This window comes from Bactrocera dorsalis, chromosome 2, assembly GCF_023373825.1.
Source record: "Bactrocera dorsalis isolate Fly_Bdor chromosome 2, ASM2337382v1, whole genome shotgun sequence".
NCBI lineage: Eukaryota > Metazoa > Arthropoda > Insecta > Diptera > Tephritidae > Bactrocera > Bactrocera dorsalis.
This window is the reverse complement of record NC_064304.1, coordinates 15,445,154-15,467,786: the sequence shown is the minus strand read 5'-3', so window position 1 is coordinate 15,467,786 and position 22,633 is coordinate 15,445,154. Positions and strand designations below refer to the sequence as shown.

General features: G+C 36.9%; 1 long non-coding RNA gene across 1 annotated transcript in view; it reads left to right on the top strand.

Moving 5' to 3' along the window:
* LOC125776249 (uncharacterized) overlaps positions 1 to 8,648 on the top strand; it is a 206,031-nt gene extending 197,383 nt beyond the window's left edge. The window contains exon 3 of the long non-coding RNA XR_007421540.1: positions 8,411 to 8,648. This is a non-coding gene — a long non-coding RNA (uncharacterized LOC125776249). The remainder of the gene's footprint in view (positions 1 to 8,410) is intronic.
* Positions 8,649 to 22,633: the final 13,985 nt, after the last annotated feature.

The following is a 22,633-nucleotide window of genomic DNA, read 5'->3' as shown; positions in this document are numbered from 1 at the left end:
ATGCAAATGGGATGTGTATTCTTTAAAAAAGCAATAGCGACGTCTTTGTGAGCAGGTTTTTATGGCTGTTGCGCCGCAGGGTTTGAACTTGAAGCCACGACATGAACCAGTGCCTGGCACTTACCGCGACCGCAACGTGTGTTCAAGCACTTCTAAGCGCTTGCCAATAAGCATACAGCGTTGCCAACGACAATTCATGCATTCAGACACACATACATAAATACATATGCAAAAACATTTATCTAAATAATTTTTATTGCGTTTTTCTACAAAGCATTTTCATCTGCTACGTGCTTTAAGCATTCATTTATGTGTCTGCAACGGCTTCTCAGCCTGAAAATATATGTGCGAGTGTATGCGATCGCCACAAGCGCAAAGTAAAATTAAATAAATTGTCATCATAGCTGCAGTTCATGTATTTATTTTGCAATTTGTACGCCACTTCGCCTAAGAAAATTTCCTTTTAGATTAAAAGAAATAGCGAGCGAGCGAAAGAAGCTGCTGAAAAGCAGACACCACCGCTGGTGGATGCTTGCTGGCAATAGGAGAGTTGAATAAACCTAATTGCAAGCTGGCCGCAGGGCTTTCATGTGGCTGATAAGACGCAGCGCACACAAATACACATACATACAGACATTTATATATTTTCTCGTTTGCTTTATGTTTCTGCTTTTGTTTTTGTTGGCTGCGCTTTGTGCGCGGGAAATGATTGCCGGGCGTGCGAGCGCGTACGAGCGCTCTGAATGCAAATGGTTAATGGCACTTTGTGTTTAAAAGAAGATGAGAAACGCCAGAAAAAATTAAATATAATAAGATAAATAATGCGGTGAAGTTCTTTCTATTCAAATTCATGCTGGCGAAAACTGTGGAAGATGCGACATAAAATTGCCAAGGAAATTGTAAGGGAAATGCAGTTATAGCTTGCGATAATTAAATGTGTGTGGTTAAGTGGAGGGAGATGCCTGGGCGTATACGTAACATTATTTGTAGTGTTATTATTTGCTGAAATAAAATACTAAATAAATATAACTAAAAATAATATAAAAAAAATAAGATAAAAAGCAAACCCAAATGAAAAAAAAATCAAAAAAAAATATGAAAAAAAATGTTTAAATGTAATCCCAATATTGCAAAATATTTCATGGCAAATATGCAATGAATGAATTAAATAATAAAATTTAAGAAAATAAAAATAATATATCTAAATAAAGTAAAACAAAAATGATAATAATAATAATAATTTTAATTAATTCATATCTCTTATTTTTTTTATACATATGTACATACTTCTTCAGCAATAAAATATTGTGAAGCGTTGCCTTTGTCCTTGATGCATTGTCAACAAAGGTCCAGTTGTCGTTGATATTTTGAAGGAGAATCACGTTAAACGCCATGAGCACTAAGTACGCGTCGCGCTACGAAGCTGTGTTCGTTCCTTTGCATCCACCCGAAAGGTCCTAAATTGTCGTCATCAGCGCCTGCTAAATACATGAGAAAGTCGAAGGCATTTGTACAGAAGTGGATACAGCGACATATAGTGGCTTAAAATGTCGATGATTTACTTGAACGTTTGATAGGAAAAGTAAACAAAAAAGAAGAAAAAAGAATGCGGAATCTGTTTTCGCGGAATCCTGCTTTAACACTGCGGCAAGGACAAGCAAAATTAATGGCAAAAGGTTTAGACACATCCTACGAAACTATCCGAACCCTTCTTCATATTCATGATCTGAAATGGCGCTATACAATGAAGAAGCCTCTGTTGACTGAACTTGTGACAAAGCGACTCGCTTGGACGCATGATCGTATTGACTATAAAGGACTATAATGCCCTTCAAAAATTACAAAATTTCCATAAAGAAACTAATTTTAATCGATCAGTTTATATGACAGCAATATGCTATATTAGTGCGATCTGAACTATAATTCATACCAGATTTTGTGAAGATGTCTTGACATATAAAAAAGTTTTCCGAACAAGGTCTGGATTTTTATCCATTTGTCTGGCAGCTATATGCTACAGGTGATTGATTTGAATAATTGCCTACAAAAATTTCATTAAATTGCGTTATCATATAAAAATGTTTTCCATACAAAGACTTGATTTTGATCGTTCAGATTGTATGGCAACTATATGCTATAGTGGTCCGTCAGCTTGTTGAGGAAGAAATTACGTGTGTAAATTTCCTCATTGATATCTTAAAACAGTTCGTGTAAGATCATGTATATAAACAAATATACTTTATAGGGTCTTCGACGTTTCGTTCTGAGTGTTACTTCGCAACCAACGTAATATACCGTGTTCAAGCCATTCTACAAATTTTTATTTATTTTTTATTTTTCGTATAACATAGTATCATACAACTTTAGCTGAACTGGCTCATACTTATATTGAGCGCTTCACCGAGTTGCCTTTGCATGCACTTAACTCTTGCTTGATTGAAAATTTTGTAGACAGCAGCTTCGCACTGCAAAAATATATATCTTTCGGAAAGGTAAACGATTAATCTCAACCATATTTTACTCTTAATATATATGTTTGCCTCTTTACTTACTCAAATCATATGAGATAACGGAAACGAGTAGATGTCTTAGCTTCATTTTCGGAACGTGCCTGCCTTCAAAGCTATTATCCGCGCTTAATCAACAGGAAATGGCAGCTGGCATATGGTCTGTTGTGGCACGCATTTCGCGCATTTATTTTGGTGGCACGCACGTTCACACACAACAAGCTGTAGACAGACGCAGGCATTAGTTCCATTGTAAGCCAGCAAATGTTTGAAGAGCGCGAAGTTACACGCCAAATGCTGTCGGTTCATGTTTGTTTTTGTAGGTAAAAAAGTATGTGTGTGTGTGTGTGAGTTTTGTGTATTTTTGTTTGCGATTTTGCGCTTCTCCATTGTTGTGACATTTGAGGAGGCGGCAACTTTTTGGCAGCGTGAGTCTAATCATTACATTTCATTCAATTTCGCCGAGGCGGGCGCATGTCGGAGGAAATCAGGAAGCTGTTTTTGCTTATAAAATTTTAATGAGTATCTGACTTTTGATTTAGCCAAAATTTAGAAAGATTAATCACGCAAACAGTGCGTGTGGATTACACATTTGTATGTCGAAATGAAATGACGGCTTTTTGATTTTGTTTACCTTGTTGGGGCTAATGCTGTTGTACTTGTTTGTTTGGTTGTAAGTTATACAAGATAGATGTTTTTTGTGCATAAATAATTTTTTAAAGATTTTTGTGTACTCTTTTTGAGTTGATAGTACCTTGAAGTTGTTATAATTTAATTAATATGTTTTATATATTATACTTTTTGTCTCAGAAGTGGATTTCTTCTTCAAAGTTTGCCTTTATCAAATGAGTTTTGAGCAAAAATGGACTTAAAACGAAAGGCTTCGACAAAATGAAAGCTTCTTTTGGACAAGCATGTTATTTCAATAACTTTTCCAGCTCAATTTAAATAAGAAATGTTTTTCTTTTAGACTTAGAAGAAAAGCTAAAGGGACCGAGTAGTTCATATTCGCGCAACACACCTCGTATTATTCTTCGTAACAGTTCGCTACTACGGTATTCTGAATTTCTTCTTATTTTTAAATTGTTTCCAAGGTTGCAATTGTAATTCTGAAATCTTTTCTTTTGTCAAGGACATGAATTAGCTAACGAAAGTTAATTTTGTGCAACGCATACATTATTTATTTGAGATTTGAGAATGTGATGTGAAAAGGAAAAATTATTCCACTCGACTTGCCGTACATGTAAATGCGTTTAGCGAAAGCAAAGTAGAATTTCCGGAAAATTAGCCCCAAAAGCCTTCGCATGTGAACTCGGCCTTAGCTAAGTAAAGAAAGCGAGAACTGGAAATCAGATAATGCACTTCCGATGATTATATAGAAAACTTTGAGTACCTAAAGCGTGAACTCGTATTCGATTGAATATAGCACCAATGAATTTATGAAGCAGAGTAAGTTCGGAACAGATTTACATATGCCCGAGACTCAATAACATAATTATTAAAAGATCACTATAATAGTTGTCAAAATCTTCTGGAAAGAATTTTTCGATTTTAGCTTTCATCCACCGAGAATGCCGGAATCATTTTGTGTTGTGTTTTTTTTAACGCTCTTAGAAGATCGCGTGTAACTCGAAAACAAATTTTTTTCTTCAAAAATTCTTCAAAAATCAAAAATCAAAATATGTGTAAATGAACCTTAAAATCAAATAAATTGATACATTAGTTTGTTAAGTTCCCAAAAATCGTCTTTTTTTTAGGCTGATCTTGTGAACTTCCACTGTTCAGCGGGATCAGTTCCCTCTTATTGCCCCAATTGCTTAAAATAGACTTCTGAACTAAAGATTTAAAACTGATCTGTAAACTTTTGAGTCAACGGAATTCGCAAGATACTGGATAATCTTATACTTGAATCCTCTACAGCGCAAGAGTGCCGCAGCTCGAGCTATTAGCCAGAGCCATAAAGTCTATATGCTTCATTTATTCGATCGCTATCGTTTCCAAGGGCTGTGATATGAACAACAGTTTCAGCAACTATGCGAAGAAAGTTCTACTCGCAACAACAACAAAAGCTCCATCATGCCGAGACATTCCAGCATGCGATAAAGGCAGTACGATTGCATCGTTTGGTATTTATATACTCTACGTGTACCATAAAACAGTACCTTATAAGTATAGCGAGCGAAAACAATAACCCCTTTTCGTAACTCCCCCAAATTCTTTACTCAACCGCGCGCTCCACTCGATGCCAGCTTCTGCATATATCATGCCATTGCCATTGTACAATTTCATATGAGTTTGCTATGTCCTTTGCTTGCGTTTTAATGTCATTATTCAAACTAAAAATGTGTTGTTGTTTTTGTTGCTGCCGTTGTTTTTGTTAGTGCTTTGGTGAGATTTATTGCGCTCGGTCGCTTGATTGCCTTTTGTTGCTGCACTTTGCAGTTACGTGCCGAGTTATGAGTTTGCGTGGCAAACAGAGTGTACTTTCATATGTGTTTGTGTGTATGTGTGCGCGTTATAGTGCAGCATGTTGCATGCATCACGGGAAAAATGAAAGTTTCAGTTGACAGTTAATAATAATTTATTTGCACATGGCTTTCCTTTGACACACATTCGCTGCAAATTTGTCATGTCTGGCTGTGTGAATGCGCGCCGCTCCGCGCCCAACCGCACAACCGCCCGCCTGCGCTAAGCCATATGTACACACACATGCGCGCGGCATGTATTTAATTACATCTTCTTGTGCTGCCACATTTGTAGCGCGCTGCCGCATTGAAGGGGAATTCAAGCCATCATGTGACACGCGGCGTGCGGCAAGGCTTATCTGGCGCGCGGTATGCAACGTAATACCGCTATTGTAGCGCTGCGCTTGGATTCGCTAAAATTTTCTGCATTTGGCCTGCCCTCATATCCGCTTCCGCATACAAATTACGTACATAAGTATAAGTGTGCGGCTCGTGTTTTGTTTATGCGCCACGATGCAACGAATTCATTTGGTATTTTGCGCACTCGCCCATGCATGTATATTTGCCAGCGCGCTCATTTACTTGTTTTAATTTTTTGGTTGGTTTTTGTTATGCATGTGTGTGTGTGCATGGCGCGCAGAGCTACTAACATGCCGCTCTTGTTCTTGCTTGTTGTTTGCTTTGCGCCAGTTATTGTTCTAATTTGCTGCGTTACCCATTTCGACTGTTATTGCTGTTGCTGTTGTTGTTGTTTTTGTTGTGGCACCTGTTTTACCAACCGGCCTTGCCAAGTGAAAATGCAAAGACGCCACTGTGCAAACGCAGCTGCCATTGTTTTCTTTGCGACTTTCGCATAATGAGCGTATATACATGCCACGCTAACGGCGGCGCAACCTGCCCCAAACTGCGCGCCAATCACCGACAACATACGAAACTAACAACATGCAGCTCCTGCTGGCTGCCAACAGCAAGCGAGCGAACAACTTTTCCATGCAGCGCCGTACCACAGGCTCTGCGCCCAGCTCGCTACCTGGCTGAGTGTCGCTTTGTTGCATGCAACATGACATGAGCGTCGCTTGTAGTGCAGACGCGCACATCTATCGCAGCCCCTGTTGCTGTTGAGCGCAGAGAGCACCCAACACGCCATGACATGCTGCAGCAACACAACTGGCGCCACGTGCAACAGCGCGCCGCGCAGAGTCACTGGAAAGCAGCTTAATTAAGCGTAATCATGAAATCGCAGTCAGGTCGCGTATAAACAGACGACGCGCGCTGCTTGTTCGGGTAGCCTGTGGGTCGCGCAAAATACGAGCATATCATCAAACGGTTAAAACCGGCTGTATATACGAGTATGTATGTGCTTGCGAGCATCAGCTGAAATTCATGAAATTCGCCGCTGGCTTACATTCCTGCAGATATGTGGCAAGCTCATACCCGCTGGCGATTGTAGCAAGTAGGCAGCGCCTTAGCCGAAATTACTGGCATTATGCGCATGTAAGAGTATACAGTATGCAGGTGTGTTGGTTTGCATGTATTGTGCCGAAATGCTCAGGTTCCCGCGGAGCTTTAAGCCCATTTTGAAATTTTTATGTTTTGTAGCACCGAAAAATCTCTGTACCTGGTACTAATCAAGCCTTGTTTTAAAATTCATCATGTGACCCATTTCGTGCATGACACACGCTAATAGCCATTGTTGGCTGCCACTTATACCCAGTCGTATGCACACATGTACGTGTGTACTTTGCAATTTCGGTAGTCGTATCACGTAATTTGGTTGCAGAAAATAATTTACAATCTTTGTTATTCCAGTCAGTGTGGATTTGTTTTGGATTTCGTTATTTGCTTTACTTTTCCGTTATACGTATTTGATGCTGGCAAATTTGATACCAAGAATCTGTTTTACTTGCTTCAGTGTTTCGCAAAGTTCTGGGGTCTTTCTGTTGCAATCACAGCTCTAACTTTAAGTTGTATGGTCCCGTGGTAAATATAAACCTATTAGGTTTAGTTCATAGTAGAAAATTGTATACAAAAATCAGAGTAAACTTCGTGCATTAATATATTTGGGCTTTCAGAAAGCAAATAATATTTTTATTAACTTATTTTTTAACTTCCCTATGAAAATTTATATCTGTTTCCAATATTAATTGATTCTATTGATCAAGGGGTGCGTGAGTTGGCTAAATTTTTAGTGTCCCTAAATGTAGGCTATACGTGTAGTGATCGTTTTTTGCTAATAAAAACAAGTGCTCAACATAGCATTGTCAAATAGTTTTTCCAATTTAAGTTGAAGATTTTTTAATTAAAGTGCCCGAGTATGAAATTTTTAAGCGGTTGAAGACACTACACACAATAGGCTATAAATTATATTATCTTACTGTATGGAAGCGAGAAACGCGTCTCAAGGCACTTTAATGTAAATTTTAGTCATCAAAAGGCTTTTAGTAACCAGGGGCAATTCCGAAGTGGCTCAAGCCTTATCTCATCCACCACTGTTTGTTTAACACTATATCAAAGCCGGTGGAAAATAGTGAAGCTTCAATAGCCCAAAGCGTTAGAGTTTACACACAATAACAAAGTCGTTACTTTATAAGGTGCGTGACATGGCTAAAATACAGTGTCAAGTCCGAATGAAGCGCCTGTTAGTAGGAAATAAGCAGCCACCTAACCTATTTAATAACATTTGGTGCTTTATGAAATTTAGTCCAAAAGATAAAGAATACTACTCAGTGTATAAAAATTAATGACATATGTAATATTTTAGATCTGTTTGATATTTACATCGCTTTTGAAAAGTGTCAATTTATTAAGTCATTAAAAAAATAAAATATTTTATTTTCCAACTCGGCTTCTAAATCGACAGCAGCAATCTTAAACTCCAAACGTACAATGCTGCGGCAAAAATAATTTAATTTCGCACAGTTGTCGGAAAATACCTAACTACTTGTCTCTCGCATAGCACATCCGCACGCTACACACTTATGCGGCAAATCCGATTATCATATGCTTTGACACACAAGATTTACTACTCTTGCCCTTGCTAGCTTTGAGAAATATATGATATACTCGTACACAGTTGTCTTGACACACTTTAATTTTTAATAAATTTTCGTTGCTTGAAAGCATATTTCACTTGCGTAAGAATTCAAATTTATTTAAGTGCCGAAATTGATATTTAGTATTTATTTACAGACACACTATCTGTTAGCATTTGTGTCTTTTCAAATATTTCCATATGTTCGGACATATTGTACATTTCAATTGCTACAACTTTTGCAAATAATACGTAGCTATTATTAAGTTTATAGGTAAACTGGATTTTATTAAAGGAATTTGCCAATTTTGTTAGATTTAGGTTTCTCATATTTTTCAAATTTGCTATAAATTTACAAAACTGTTTTGATATTTTTATGATGACATATTTTTTCTTTATCTTTGCAGGTACGTGTACTTTAAAATATTATTTGAGAATATCTAAAAATGTATATGTGGCAATTCTCTGCCAAAATATATCGTATGCGGTGCCCACCAAGAAGGTAAAATTGGTTTTTATATTGTTTCTCAAAAAAAAAAAAATAATCTTTAGTGAACAGAAAAATTGGTTTCGGCTTAGTGTCTTTGCTTCGCTGAATCACAGTTAGTTCGTATGCTGTTTTTACACCGGTTTGCTATTATAAATAATAGCTTTTTGAACCTCATAAGCAGCTTATTAAAAATCTCGCAAGTTTTTAATTAAAACTGGATTTTTTTTTTTACTTTTTTAACTTATGTTCACTGCAAATATTTACTTCGCTACTAAAATGAAGAACAACTTTTTGTAATTTAAACTTTTTGTATGGGCAAAATGCTTTCAAAATTTTTAACACACTACTGGCTAGTATTATGTTAATTTTTGTTAAAAACTGCGAGAGGGCAGAATTGGGTGTGTGTCTTCACTCAATTTTGCTTGATATAATGAATGGTTGGAACTAGGTGCGCGTCTCCACTGAAATAGGCAACGTTTTATATGTCTCACTACATTGTTATTATTGTCGAAGCAGAAATTAACAATTTTGAAGATATGCTGTAGTTTAGGCAAATATCTACTCTTTATGCAAAGCTTGGAAACTATTTTGCGCCATATTAAAATTTTTTTTTGTGGTTTTTTTGGTGTTGGAATTAAATTAGGTTCATATACGAACATTTTTACGGCAATATATTTGTACATATACAGTGTGCGACAAAACTAAAGCACGGAATCTACCTTGTCGGTATTTAACCGAATATAATCATAAAGTAGGCATTACATGATGTTTTATTGAATTGTATTATTAGTTCAAGTATTCTTCTTTTAAAATTAGTAAAAATTAAACAAATTATTCAATAAGTTAATTTGTTTTATATAAAATTAAATATCTGAAGAACTTCAAAAATCTGGTGCGACAAAACTAAAGCACGTAGCCAATAATTCATATTAATTGCACATTAATTGTTTGTCTAACGGTTTGTAATGATCAGAAAATATTGTATATGTGTAGTTATTAGCTAAATAGAAAAATATTAGTGCATATTCAGTTTCAGTTCGCTATTCAATACGATTGGTTGTATATTAAAGTGAAAGATATATCAATGGCTCGAAATAACTATTCTGTTCATTTTAGAAAAAAATTTGTTAAGGATTTTAAGAAAAGAGAATCAGTTATGACTATTGCAAAAGAGTTTGGAATAAATCAGTCTATTGTTTCCCGAACATTTAGCCGATTTCGCAAAAAAAGCTCTTTGGTTACAGCGCATAGAGCTAGACGGTCACGGAAAGCAACCGAACGAGAGGATAAGGGAGTCATTCGAGCAATAAAAAATTACCCTTTTATATCGGCAATATCCTTTGTAAGATAATTACGGTTAAATATATTACAGAGCTCCATACAACGTCGAGCTGTCCATGGGGGGTTTTCATGCTACCTGTAGCTAGTGCAAAAAAGCCGTATTATTTATTTAAAGAACAGACTGGCGCGATTGGAATTTGTGAGGATGCACATAAATTGAACGATTACCAAATGGTAAACTGTACTTTTTTCTGGCGAACTGAAGTTTAATATCAAAGATTGAGATGGGCTGAAGCTGGTAGGCAGACCGAAGGGACAACGCCTAAATCAGCGCTATAAAACAAGCGCGGTGAAACATGGTGGAGACAATGTACTAGTGTGGGGTTGTTTTCCAGAGAATGGAATTGGGCCAATTCATTATATAAACAGTACAATGGACAAATGCAAGCATAAAAATATTTTTCAGAATATTATGCTGCCGCATGTTGCAGAAGAAATGGTTTTAAAATGGAGTTATCAACATGACAACGACCAGAAACATACTGCTGTTTTTGTAAAATAGTGGTTTTTTTGATAACAGGATTGAGATTTTGAAGCGACTCGCACAATCACCTGATCTCAATCCCATAGAGAACCATTAGGAAATTGTAGATCGAAAAATCAGACGTGAGAATTGTAAAAATAAGGCCGTTTTATACATACAAGTAAAGGTAGCATGGAAAAGCATTTCCTGCGACACATAAAATAAATTAATTGAGCCCATGCCTCGCCGATGTGCACCTGTATTAAAAAATAAGGGATACGCAACCAAATATTGAAAGACATAAATTTTTCAAGCATAAAACCCTTTCGTGCTTTAGTTTTGTCGCACACTGTACTTTACAAATTTTCATTAAGCCAAAGTTATTATCCATTATCGGTTAGAGTTTTATTTTTGTATTTATAAAAAACTATTTGAATTCCAAATTTCTAAATTTGTATTTTTCAAATGGAAATGAAGGAAATATTTTTTTCTGAACAGACAACTTTTCAATACCACTAACTCAAATATAAATATATTTTCATATTTAAAAAAAAATTATTTTCTATTCCGTTACGCTAAGCCAATTATTAATTTTTAATACTAAATTGTCAATGATAACAATTTTTTTTTTAAATTTTTATTTTTATTATATTTTCATCACAAGCGAAATTTCCACAAATTCTAAACATTTTGCGAACAAAGCCGTTTATGCATAATAATCTTTTCTGCTTTGGTTCTAATAATGCCCGCGCCATTAAATTTTGTTTATTAATCCCCAAATCTCCTAACTAAGGTATTAAACTAAATATTTACATGTACACATATTAATTTATGCGTTGGCAAACAGCGCTCAGCTGTCATTTTGTGTTTAGTCACCGACATAAGTACATACATTATTTATAATTATTATTGACGTGTGTCAAATTAATAACTGACGGTCAAAATCCATTACGCGCTGCCAGCATGATGCTTGACCATAGAGACGAGTGTACAGGGTATATAATATAGTCAGCGTGAGAGTATCATTTTGACATGCAACACACACATACGCGCACTTATTAATTTGTTTATGATGTTTCGCTTTCAAAATCGTTATGCTGTGAAATTTGGAAACTTTAAAATAAATACAAATCAAATTTGTATGAAATATGTTCTACGCTCTAACGGTAATGCTAAACGCAACTACAGTGAAACGGCGCAAATTTGAAGTGAGTTCTGCGCGCAAGCATAGAATTTTGCACAACCTACCACATAGTGTTGTGAAGGGTGGTTTTGCTGGCTGTTTAAGTCATCATTCTCTTATTTGGTTTGAAGTTGGTGTAGCAATTAGCTTCGACAATGTAAGTGTCTTTCTTTTATTTGAGTGCAGTCGACTTCTAAAACTTTAAACACAGTTTTCTCGAAAAGCTTTGAAACTCAATTTTCAGAGCCGGTAAGGAAATTTTTTCCGAAATAGGTTTAAAACTTTCTTTTCATCTTCTCTTATATAGTTGTCAGATAAATATCGACGGAATAATAAATAAATAATAATATTAGTTTTGTATACTCTCGGAATTGTTTAAATAAAAATATTGCTGAACAGTACTATCAGTGCTCAAATGTTTTTCTTATTTTGTTAGTAATTCTATTTTCTTGCTCTTTAGTGCTAGGTTTTTGATAGTAACACATTTTTAAATATTTTAGAAAGAGAGGGTAGAAGATTTATTGGTCTGATCTTTCCCAGGTTTATCTACCAAGAAGATCTGTGACTTTTTCCATGAAATTGGATTGTATGAATTGTATTGAAAAGCAAAAAGAGCATCTCTTTCGCAATAATTGGTAACTAAATTAGCATTTTTAGGGTAACATGATCATATCCTGGCAACTTTTTTGGATTAAGTTCTTTTATGGATCTAATAATTTTAGCAGGAGAAGTCTGAAAAGACTCGCGCGACTCGTTTGCTCTATTAGGTAGGATCCCCAGCTTAATGTTGTTCTTTGGGCAATTAGATTAATATATCTTTTCTAGGTGATTTTTAAAACATTAACCTTTGCCTCGTCACTTCGTGGTCAATTTTCACCCAAAACTCGTATAGGCATATTGGAGTTGAATGAGGGCTTCATGGGCTTTTGGTCTTTCCAAAGAGAAGTTTGCTTGCTTGTATTTAGACATATCATATAGTTCTATCATTCGTATCATATCAGTGAGTTTTATTATATGACCACTAACGTATTTTTTATATTTTAACCAGTTCATTTTACACACTTTTGGATCAACGAATATGGGTTGTGCACATAGCTTTGTTAGTATAGGAGAGTAATCAGAAGATAGGTCCAGTACAAGTATCAACTGTTATGTGCGATTTATTTATATTTTTAATCACAGAAAAATCAATTAAATCTGTTATTTTGTTACGATCACTAGGCCAATATGTCGGCTTCCGAGGAGTTATTATGTCAAGGTTATTGTGCCTATTTATAATAGTGTTATACAGCGGTCGTCCTTTCGGATTAAGTAATCGTGAGCCTCAAAACATGTGTTTTGCATTGCAATCTCCACCTACTAGAAATCTTCTGACTTGGAAGGGAATAAACCGCTTAAATATCGCATAAGTTGCAGCAATTTAAAATGTTACTGTCACGATTTTAATGTAATGGCTGAAAAACTGTATTTTTGTCAAATCTATGCACCTAATTAATGATTTTTTAAATACAATTTTTTAATTCAGCAAAGGGAAATGCAAAAATAGCTAATTTAAGGTTAGTAATTATTTATAAAAATAATAATTAATTAACCATAAAAACGTGAGAAATAGAAATGCGCCATTTATGTCGGATTCAAAAACATCAGAAGCAGCGTTTTGTTAGGAAATTATGAAAAAGTTGTAAATAAATATTTGTAAAAATTTTGCGTGAAGTAGGAATAGTAATTTAATGTAGGCGAAAAATAGACACTTTACATTGCAATGGTTTTTGCCGCAACACTGAGAAATAATAATAATTCATTTAAATTGCTGGTACCAAAAAACTGTAACTATTTTTTTTTACAAAAACAACATGAAATTGTTACAAGGAAGCTGAATGTCGCAGCTACGTTTTGGTAGCTACAATAATAATTAGAATGAATTTGCAAAAGGAACACGAAATTTCGCGCTAATTTGGACTAATTGCTTAACCAATTTACCTTATTTAGTTACTAATGCAATTACAAAGGCATTTTTTTCTGCAAGCTTGCATCATAAACTTTTTTATTAAATTTGTGTTTGTTAATAATTACAATAACAACTTCTAAAACTTGTCGAAAAAGTGCCAAACGCACACACAATTGAATTTATTAAATTTAATTGACGACAACAACACAAATGCATTAGAGATCAATGCTGAATAATTGTGTGCATTGTTGTACATAGTGCGCATGGTTTTGAATTTTTTTGCTACAAAAATATTACAAAAAAAATCGCAAATTAAACGCCAACATTTTGCTGCACAAAATTGTTGTAATATTATTTATGTAATGCTCCCATCGTATTCGTGCACTTTTTCACCAGATTTTGGATTTCGCTAATTCGCCGCGTTGGTAATTAAATTGCTGTATTATAAGCGTAATTAATTGGCGTTTTGTTGGCAATATAGAAATTGCGTTTGTTTTGTGCGCACAATACTCATACGCCATGTGCGCCCGACCTGCACTGGCTATTCTATGTGCTCGCAAATGCACCGTTATTGGCCAGCGGCACAGCGCGTGCATAACTAATGACCAACGTGTGATTTGTGTTGGCTTTGTTGTTGTTGTTGTGGTCTAATTTAATTTTTTCCGCGGTTGGCAATTCATTAAAGTTTATGTAAGTAATTAGTGGCTAAAAGGATTGAATTGGAAATATTTTAATGCATATAATGAAGTGTTGGTGTGTTGAGTATGTGCAAGCAAAGGCTACTTCAAGCTAATAAGCATGATGAACAACGGTTATTTAGTTAGTTTATACTCACTTAATAAAAGTAAAATGTTTTCAATGTTCAAGTGCTTTTCAGGAATACAAAAACTAGCGACTTGCTATGTGGCACAGAATATTAGTTTGCTTTGTGAGCAAAATGCGGCAACATTGACTCATATTTTTTAGTTTGTTCTAAATTTCTCGCCGCAAATAAATATTTGTGCTACTAGTCAACATTTATATATTTATACTTTAATTGCCACCTGCCATTGGCCTTCTTTTCTTTATTGAAGTCGTACAAAATAGCAAAAATTTCAAAAGCAAGAAATCAAAATGTATACTCTCCCACAATTTTCACACACTCCTATTCCTTCTCAAGCACATGTGCACCACAAAAGTTCACATTTTGCTTATGCGCTGCCAAAATTGCTTCGTGTACATGCCCTCACACACACACATGCGAGTTTTTGGTGTTACTTGTTTGTGTTTGTGCAGCTTTTATTATTTCTTGCTTGCTTTGTAAGTGCAGCAGGTAATTTATGGCACTCGAAAGCGTAAAGTTCAAATGAAATTATAATTCACGACACGCATTTAATGCAATGCAATCTGAAGCGCTCCTTCGCGTCTCCTTAAGCGCCCGACGATTTATTTTTAGCATTTGCGGGGCGGCTGTTGTGTGCGACGTGCCTGCACTGCCGATCATGTGCCATGAATAATGTGAAAAGGCTAAAATGTGCTAAATTAGTTTAACTGCAAGATTAGATTTTGTTTTTCTTAATTTAAAGTAAGGCATTATGTTGGGTCTAGATTTATTGTTTTTCCTCATTTGAAGTTAGAGATTATTTTCGGGTAGTGTTGAATGTGTGTAAAGATGCAGTTCAGCAGCGGTTGGGGAACTGTGGGTAGCACAAATTGTCACTTTCGTAACGGAAGTGTAAGGTTTAGGCTCTCAGAAATTAAAGCTGGAACCGTTATGTGAACAAACTATAATACTCTCTTTAGCAACTTTGTTGCGAGAGTATAAAAAAGATAGACAAGATAGAAAGTCAGATAGAGAAAACAAACTGGAAGTTAAACATACATAAGTATAATAAAATAGGTTTGGTTTCCAGAGGTTATAATACCCTTCGTAATTTCTTTAAATGAGGCCTAAGAAACGTGCTGTTTCGACTGGTTCTGACCAAAGGGAGAAGGATGTCAGATGAGTAGGGTTAGCAGGGCAAGCAAAGAGATGGTCAAGAAGAGTCATGCGGGAACTCATGGCACGTTTGACATATATTAGATATATCAGTATCCATTCTGGGTAAGTAGTAGTTTAACCTGCTACAGTGTCCAGAGCGAAACTGCGCAAGGGTCACCCTCATTTCTCACTCGAGCTCTTCATCTGGAATGGATGTTAGTTGCGTTAGAAGTCTGGTAGGCGTATTGTTTGATTTCGTCGACGTAGTTGAGGAATGACCTCTTGATGTTCCCAGGAGGCGATCCCGTTCCAAGCAGGAATGATTTGTGCGAAAGCACAAGAAAGTTCATAATGCTTTTATACGGTCCTTATGCAGGTGTTCGATAGCAGACATCAAGAGGAATCCTATCGTAGTTCGAAGTGCAGCGTTCTGACAAATTTGGGTCTGCCTCGTCTACGTTTCTCTGCAACCAGGCAACCATATTGGTGCGGCGTAGTTAAGGAGCGGCTGGCCGATTACCTTTAAATTTTAAAAACGTTTCTTTGTCCTTATCGTATGTGCTGTCGGCTAGCGACTTGAGGATTTTGATGCGCCTTTGTACTTTGGCTATAATTGCGGTTGTATGAGGAGTGAAGGAGCACAGACTGTCAAAAGTCACACCTAAAATCTTGAAGCCATCAACTGCAATATTAAGGTCAAATCTATAAAATCTCTTTCAGCCTAACTAAGTAAGCTGAGTCCACTGTTATGAATTCTATTTGGCGTTTGAAAGATTTTGAGGGGTTCAAAAAGGGTTTCCGCTTGTGAAATTCTATAAACTTTAGACAGAATTTCCATTGAACATCTCGAAAAATTTTGTTGAAGAGCTTCTGCTTCTATACTCAAAGACGCGAAAGAGCACGCTTTAGCTTCATGCGCTTTTGAACTCATAACAGTAATTCTTTTGAAAATTAAATATTCACTCTCGTTGCTGTGATTGTTAATCCATGATAATTTACTGCATGTTTATCAGTCCGACACTGACTTATCTGAATGAGCTATTGGTCTATGGTTTGTTCAAAAGCAACTTAAGATATAAAATTTAATGTGTGATTTGTGAAACTTAGCCTCTGGTATACGAGTATAATTATCCAACTTAGTTTACTGAAGAAACATCAAAAATTAAACGATTTATCTAACATCCCTCGTACGATTGTTACGATGAATGTAATACTTCTATTACTTGCTCTCATCGAATAAATGTTGCAGTTTCAATGATTTTCAGCAATAATATAAATATTATAAGAAGTTAACAAAGCTCATATTATCAACTTAGTTTCGGTAATAAAATTTTATTATTTTACTAAAGCAAATAAATACTCCCTCACAACTTAACAATTCATTACAAACCGCTGTTTAATATCTTATCATGTTCACAATGAAATTCAAGTGAATTAAGCGCTAAAATCATTTCGCTCAGCCGAAGTATTAATTTAATGCAAATTCCACTCAATAACTGCTCGATTATTGCGACGATAGTTTTATACCAACTACTTTATGGGCTCACCAAGTGAAGACACAAACAAAACCGTACACATATTGTATATTTGTGTGTGTTTGTATGTATGTGAGTGTGTGTAGAGCGCGTGCGGCCATATATCTAAATTGAAATGGCCACAACTCGCCGCAGAAGGGGTTGTCACTTTACAGGATCATTAAAAGTTTTCATTGCTATAATAAATTGAATTTTATGCCACAACATAAAAAGTCGAGAGAAATCACTTACCTCGAAGGGTCGCTGGGTTTGTTGCTTGACTTTCCCGTCGCCTCACTTTGGTTTTCAGTTTCGTGTCGCTTGTTACATGTTTTATTTCGAATCATAAATATGTGGAAATTAATGTTTGGTTGATAGTCTTCGTTCATGCTGATAAATGTGGCTAAGATTTAGTTGAGGAGGCAGTTTGGTTTTTGTTTATATAAACATAAAAGTCGTAATATAGTTGTTTATGATTAATACTGAATTGTGGAAAAATAATTATATTTATTATTTGTACGATATTCTATATGAATACTTAAATAAAATGTGTAAATTTTTTTTCAAATGACTTTCCTTGAAGTTTGTTTTTTTAATTTTTCTGGCGCTTAGACATGAAATTAGAAGGAATCAATCTATTCCATTGAGGATCGTAAGAGAATACCTAAGTGATATGTTATGTTCTATTTCCGCTTTAAATTGTTTTATGTCTGAGTTTCAATGTTGGATGTAAAAGTCTGTAATGTTGATTTATCGACACAGGCGGTGCATCCGTTGAGTCCAACTATCGATGACTCGGGCATTTCGACTGGTAACTGGCGAATGACACGCGTGATGTTTTGCTCCAAGACCTAAATCGAAGCGAGATTGTCCACATAGACTTTATACTTTACATATCCCCACAGGAAAAACTCTAACAGTGTGATATGACACGATTTTGGAGGCCAATCGACCGTCCCAAAACGTGAAATTATCCGCTCACCGAAGTGTTCTCTCAATAGATTCATTGATTGCTGCGATGTGTAAAATGTGGCGCTATCATGTTGAAACCAAATGTCGCCGAGATCACGAACTTCAGTTTCAGGCATGAAATAGTCGGTTATCATGACGCGATAACGGTCGCCATTGACGATTACGTTTTCACCGGCATAATTTTTGAAGAAATATGGACCGATAATTCCACCGGCAGACAAACCACACCAAACCGTTGTTTTTTTTTTTTTTGGATAAATTGGCAGCTCTTGAATCTCTTCAGGTTGCTCTTCGTCCTAAATGTGGCAAGTTTGCTTGTTTATATTTGCTTTGAGCCAGAAATCGGCCTCATCGATGCTGGATTCTCTTGGAAGAGAGCTCATAGAGTGAAGCGATGTCACTTGGGAAGGTCTAGCGGCTTCAGTTCTTGCACAGGCTGTCCGTTTTTTACACTTTTCATTAAGATCTCGACGTAAAAATGGCGCTATAGTCGTTCTATACGTCCAATAAGTGCCGACTATCTGGCATGAAGGTGGAATAAATATTGTAAACTTCCGATTTATGATTCTAGGACTAGATCAGAAAACAGGCTCATTCATTCCTTAATGAACCTAAACAATCAAATTCGCTTTTAGTACAAATCATTAGACCGACGTTCGCCGCTGTGGAATCCGGTTTTGGACCGACCTTTAAACTCTGCCTAACTTAACTTTAGTATCAACTGGGTTTTCTTCCAGAGAAGTAAAGACCTCTATGGGATATTGAATTTCGGGTAATTTTGTAGAGATTTGCTTTTGAAGACACGTCAAATTAGTGATGAACAGTACATAGAAGTATGGTATTCAACAGTTGTCTTTTGGTTATCCGACTTTGTTGGAGATTTCTGATTTATAGGTGGTACTGAGAAGACTTTCAGTTGTTTTTATTGATATTCCCTAGTTGTATAGATTAGTAGTTCAATAAACGATGAAAATAATAAATTTAATCATAATGATCAGTGTAATTTCAATTGTGGATAAGAGCCTTATATTTCTACTATGATAATCGGAGTGATAGTTGAATTGTCCTCTTGAGTAATGGTTTTATGAGGTCGCGAAAGATTGGTGAGTACTTAAGTGAGTACCTGACTGAATTGTGCGGCCATTATCTGTATTTTGTACATAGTATGAGCTGATGATACATATTTTTAAAAAATAAGCCTATGCATATTTAATAGCATGACTGTTTGCCGCCTGAAAGCGAAAAGGCGAGAGAGAGAGACCGAGGGAAAAAAGGATATATAATGTTGGAAAAACTTTTAATACAAGTGTCTTCGTCTTCTGTGGATGAGATAATATAAATTGTCTGTATTTGATAGAGAAAAAGAGAGTGGGAGATAAAGTGTGCTTGCAGGGAGGGGAAATCAGCTTTCCTACGCCGTTGTTGTCACTTGCAATGAAATATGATGCAGGCGAGATGAAATTGAACGCCAACTAAGCTGCTAGACCGACTGTGACCTCTGCACAATCTCCGCAGCAAAGATGATTGCATAAATTTTCATAACCACATTTGGCCAAGAGACAGAGAGCTGGAGGCGTGTGTTGGATGGAGCCGTGAGTACGTTGCGTCGAAAACTTTTGACACGCCAAACAATGTTTCATATTCAAATATGCACACATACATGTATGTGAAAGCATGACGTTCCGTTATGCCGTTAAGTGCATTCTTTAACAATTTTCTGCTTTGTGCTCGCTTCCAATCACTCAGCGCATCAGCGGCATGCATATGCAAAGTATTGCCGCCCCGCTCCGGCGCGCGTTTTTTTATTTGTTTGGGCAGCCGTCGAAAATGACATGAAAAATTAAAGAAAAATTACAAACATCAAAGCGCGAAATGGATGCGCCCAGTGAATTTTGCAACAATGTTGCACTTCCTTTATTGCAGAATGAACCCTCATACCGTCTGCCACATTTTACATATTTGCAATGTTGGTAAAAGAGGTGTTGTGCTAAAGTGTGCAAATCGCGAAGGCCTCACACCTGCGCACGGCCAACGGGTGTGAGGCGCCACCGCGCTACTCGTGCAGCTCGACGCTTTTACCATTTATGCAGCTTTTCGATGACTTCAACGCGCCTCCTCATAACCGCAACACGCTTAGTTGTGGTGGTGTTGTACGTCGCTTGCTGTTGTTGTTGTTTATGCGCGCCGGCAAGCGCTGGGCGATGAGGTGGCGCGTGTCGCATTGGGTGTCGCTTTGTTGCTGGTGCTTTGCCTTCCGCCTGGCAGGCGGTGACACGCGGCTGCCAACGCGCAACGTTGCAGTGCCACCAGCTCAATGACTATCCATTATGGCGAGTGTTTTGTATTTGTTGTAATTGCTTTTGTTGTTGTAGCTGTTGATTTTCATGTTTACTTTTGCTCTGCGGCGCTGCGCTTTTTATTGGTTTTCACTGCAGTTGAGTGTGCTGCGATGCGGCAAATGCGACTTATGCGCTATAAGCCGGGCCAAATGCGAGCGCGTACACACATACACTCGCGCGCTGCAACATAAGCGCACACATTCAGCTGCACGTCTGGTTGCCGTTGCATTCGTGTGTCAGCGGCGTTTAAAGTGCGCGCTTAAAGCAGGGTGAGTGCGCTGCGATGAAGCGAACTGCTGACAGTCAACGAATGGGGTTGAGCGAAGCGCGGGCATGCGTGTGTGTGAGTGCGGTGTGGTGGCGGTCGGTAACATGCATTAATGGCGTAAAGTCAGCGGCGCGTAAAAAAGTCATGAAACATCTTAAAAAATTGTTTGGGGACTTGGGACAGATTTTTGCTCGCTGCCAACAATAATAAATGTTGGCATTGTTGTTGTTTGCTGTAATGTTACATTTATATTTTCAGTATGTCATGGCGTAAACGCGTTGCACCAGCGCCAGCCGTGGCAGCAACCACAGCAGCAGCGACACCCAAACGAGCAACCTCGACTGCAACCACAAAAGATCATACACAAACAAATATGAAAAAAGTATAATTCGTCGACAGTCACGAAATGAGGAAGTTGGAGGAATAATGAAAATGACAACGGCGGTAGGCGCGTTGCGCTTTGGCCGCGCGCTGGTCCTGCTGTTATGGGCGGCAGGAGGCTTAAATGAAATTTATGTTGCTGTTTTTGTTGCTCGCACCCGTTAAGAGTATTCGCAAATGGCTCGCAATGTAATGACAATTTTTCATATTTATTTTTATGGCTGTACACTTACACGCACGTACATACATATAAATTGTTTTTGTTCGCCTCGATTTATGATTCGGAAATGTTTCTTTAAAATTAATTTTCGTAATGCCGACAGCATTGCACCGGTTTAAGGCCGCGAAAGTACTCTTTTCGTTTATTTATTGCAAATTCGCTGACTTGGGTGCCAGGTTGGGCCTTTTGTGAGCCTTTTACTGATTGGAATATAAATCAATGTTTTTAAAAGTATTTTGATCATATTGAAGATATGTGTAAAATATCAGATCGGTAACTCAAAACCGGAGAGAGTAGTTCGCACCGATTAAAAGGTCACTGGAGAAGTTGCTTCGACCACGATATCTTCATATTTCAGCCAAATATCCTGCAAACCAAATTTTATTTTCAAAGTGTTTCCGCATTTTCAGCATTAAACATGTTTTCGGCAAAATTTCTCGACTTCGATCTAAATGCCATCAAACACTTTTCGCAGTCTAGCAAAGTGGAAACTCTGTCGGTGATAATAACTTTACCTCCAATTGTTGGAGGAGCAATGGATTCGCTTTTGCGTAGCGCAACAAGAGGCGGAGGTGACATGTAGCGATGAAAACGTTTCCATGGAGAAATAGGCACGCATACAAGGTGTAGGGTGGTACAGCACCGCTAACGCTAACCTGAAGTGTTTGTGAACAAATCAAAGGCAACAGACAATGCAAACTATCGTTCAAAATTCGCCTGCTCCTATACCCTAGAATTTTCTGAGGCACCTAGCTAATGTTGTTGAAAACATTTTTATTGCATTTCATAAATTTTTATATTCTGTTCACTTTTCGCCTAGCTGCATCTACAGACTATTGCTTTATGTGTTTACCATCTGATCAAATTTGACCTGGACTGACAAATTATTCTCAAAATAGGTCCTGAGCGCTTAAACCAAATTTCTATACACTTGATATACGTTTTGGCTGTGATGGCCTTCAGTGGTTTAAGTTTTTTCAGTTTCGGCTGATTTTTGGGTCGCCATTTTTCAAGAAGATTGTTAGAAAGTTGAACGTCATATTCATATACACACGTAATCTTACCATTAGTGTTGCGTTTGAAGAACATACGGCTCTTGGTACATTGTCAAACATCTTTTTTGCGATCTCTGCTCGATTCTCCCCTCTTTGCAAAAGATTCAGGGTACAAATCTAGTACTGACTCGTTTCATACCCGAAACTTTCATCAAATTATGTTGCGTTGATATTTAAGATAAATTGAGATCGTGTGCTATTTCGCCGATGTCAATACGACTCTTTTCAAGCACTGTTTCTTTTTTAGATGTTGCCGTCATTAAGAGATCTGAATGGAGGACTTGTATTCGACTTTTTGATGACTTCATGACCTTTACTGAATACTTTGCGTCACTAAAATACTGCTGCTCGTGATAACGAAGACCCCTCAGAACATTTCTGCTACATTTTCAACTAGTCTTTGGTCGTTATTCCATTGGACACACTATTCTCGAAAACTCGTTGTACATTTTAAATAGTTACTTCGTAAAACAACAGTTGTGAAACACACACCAAT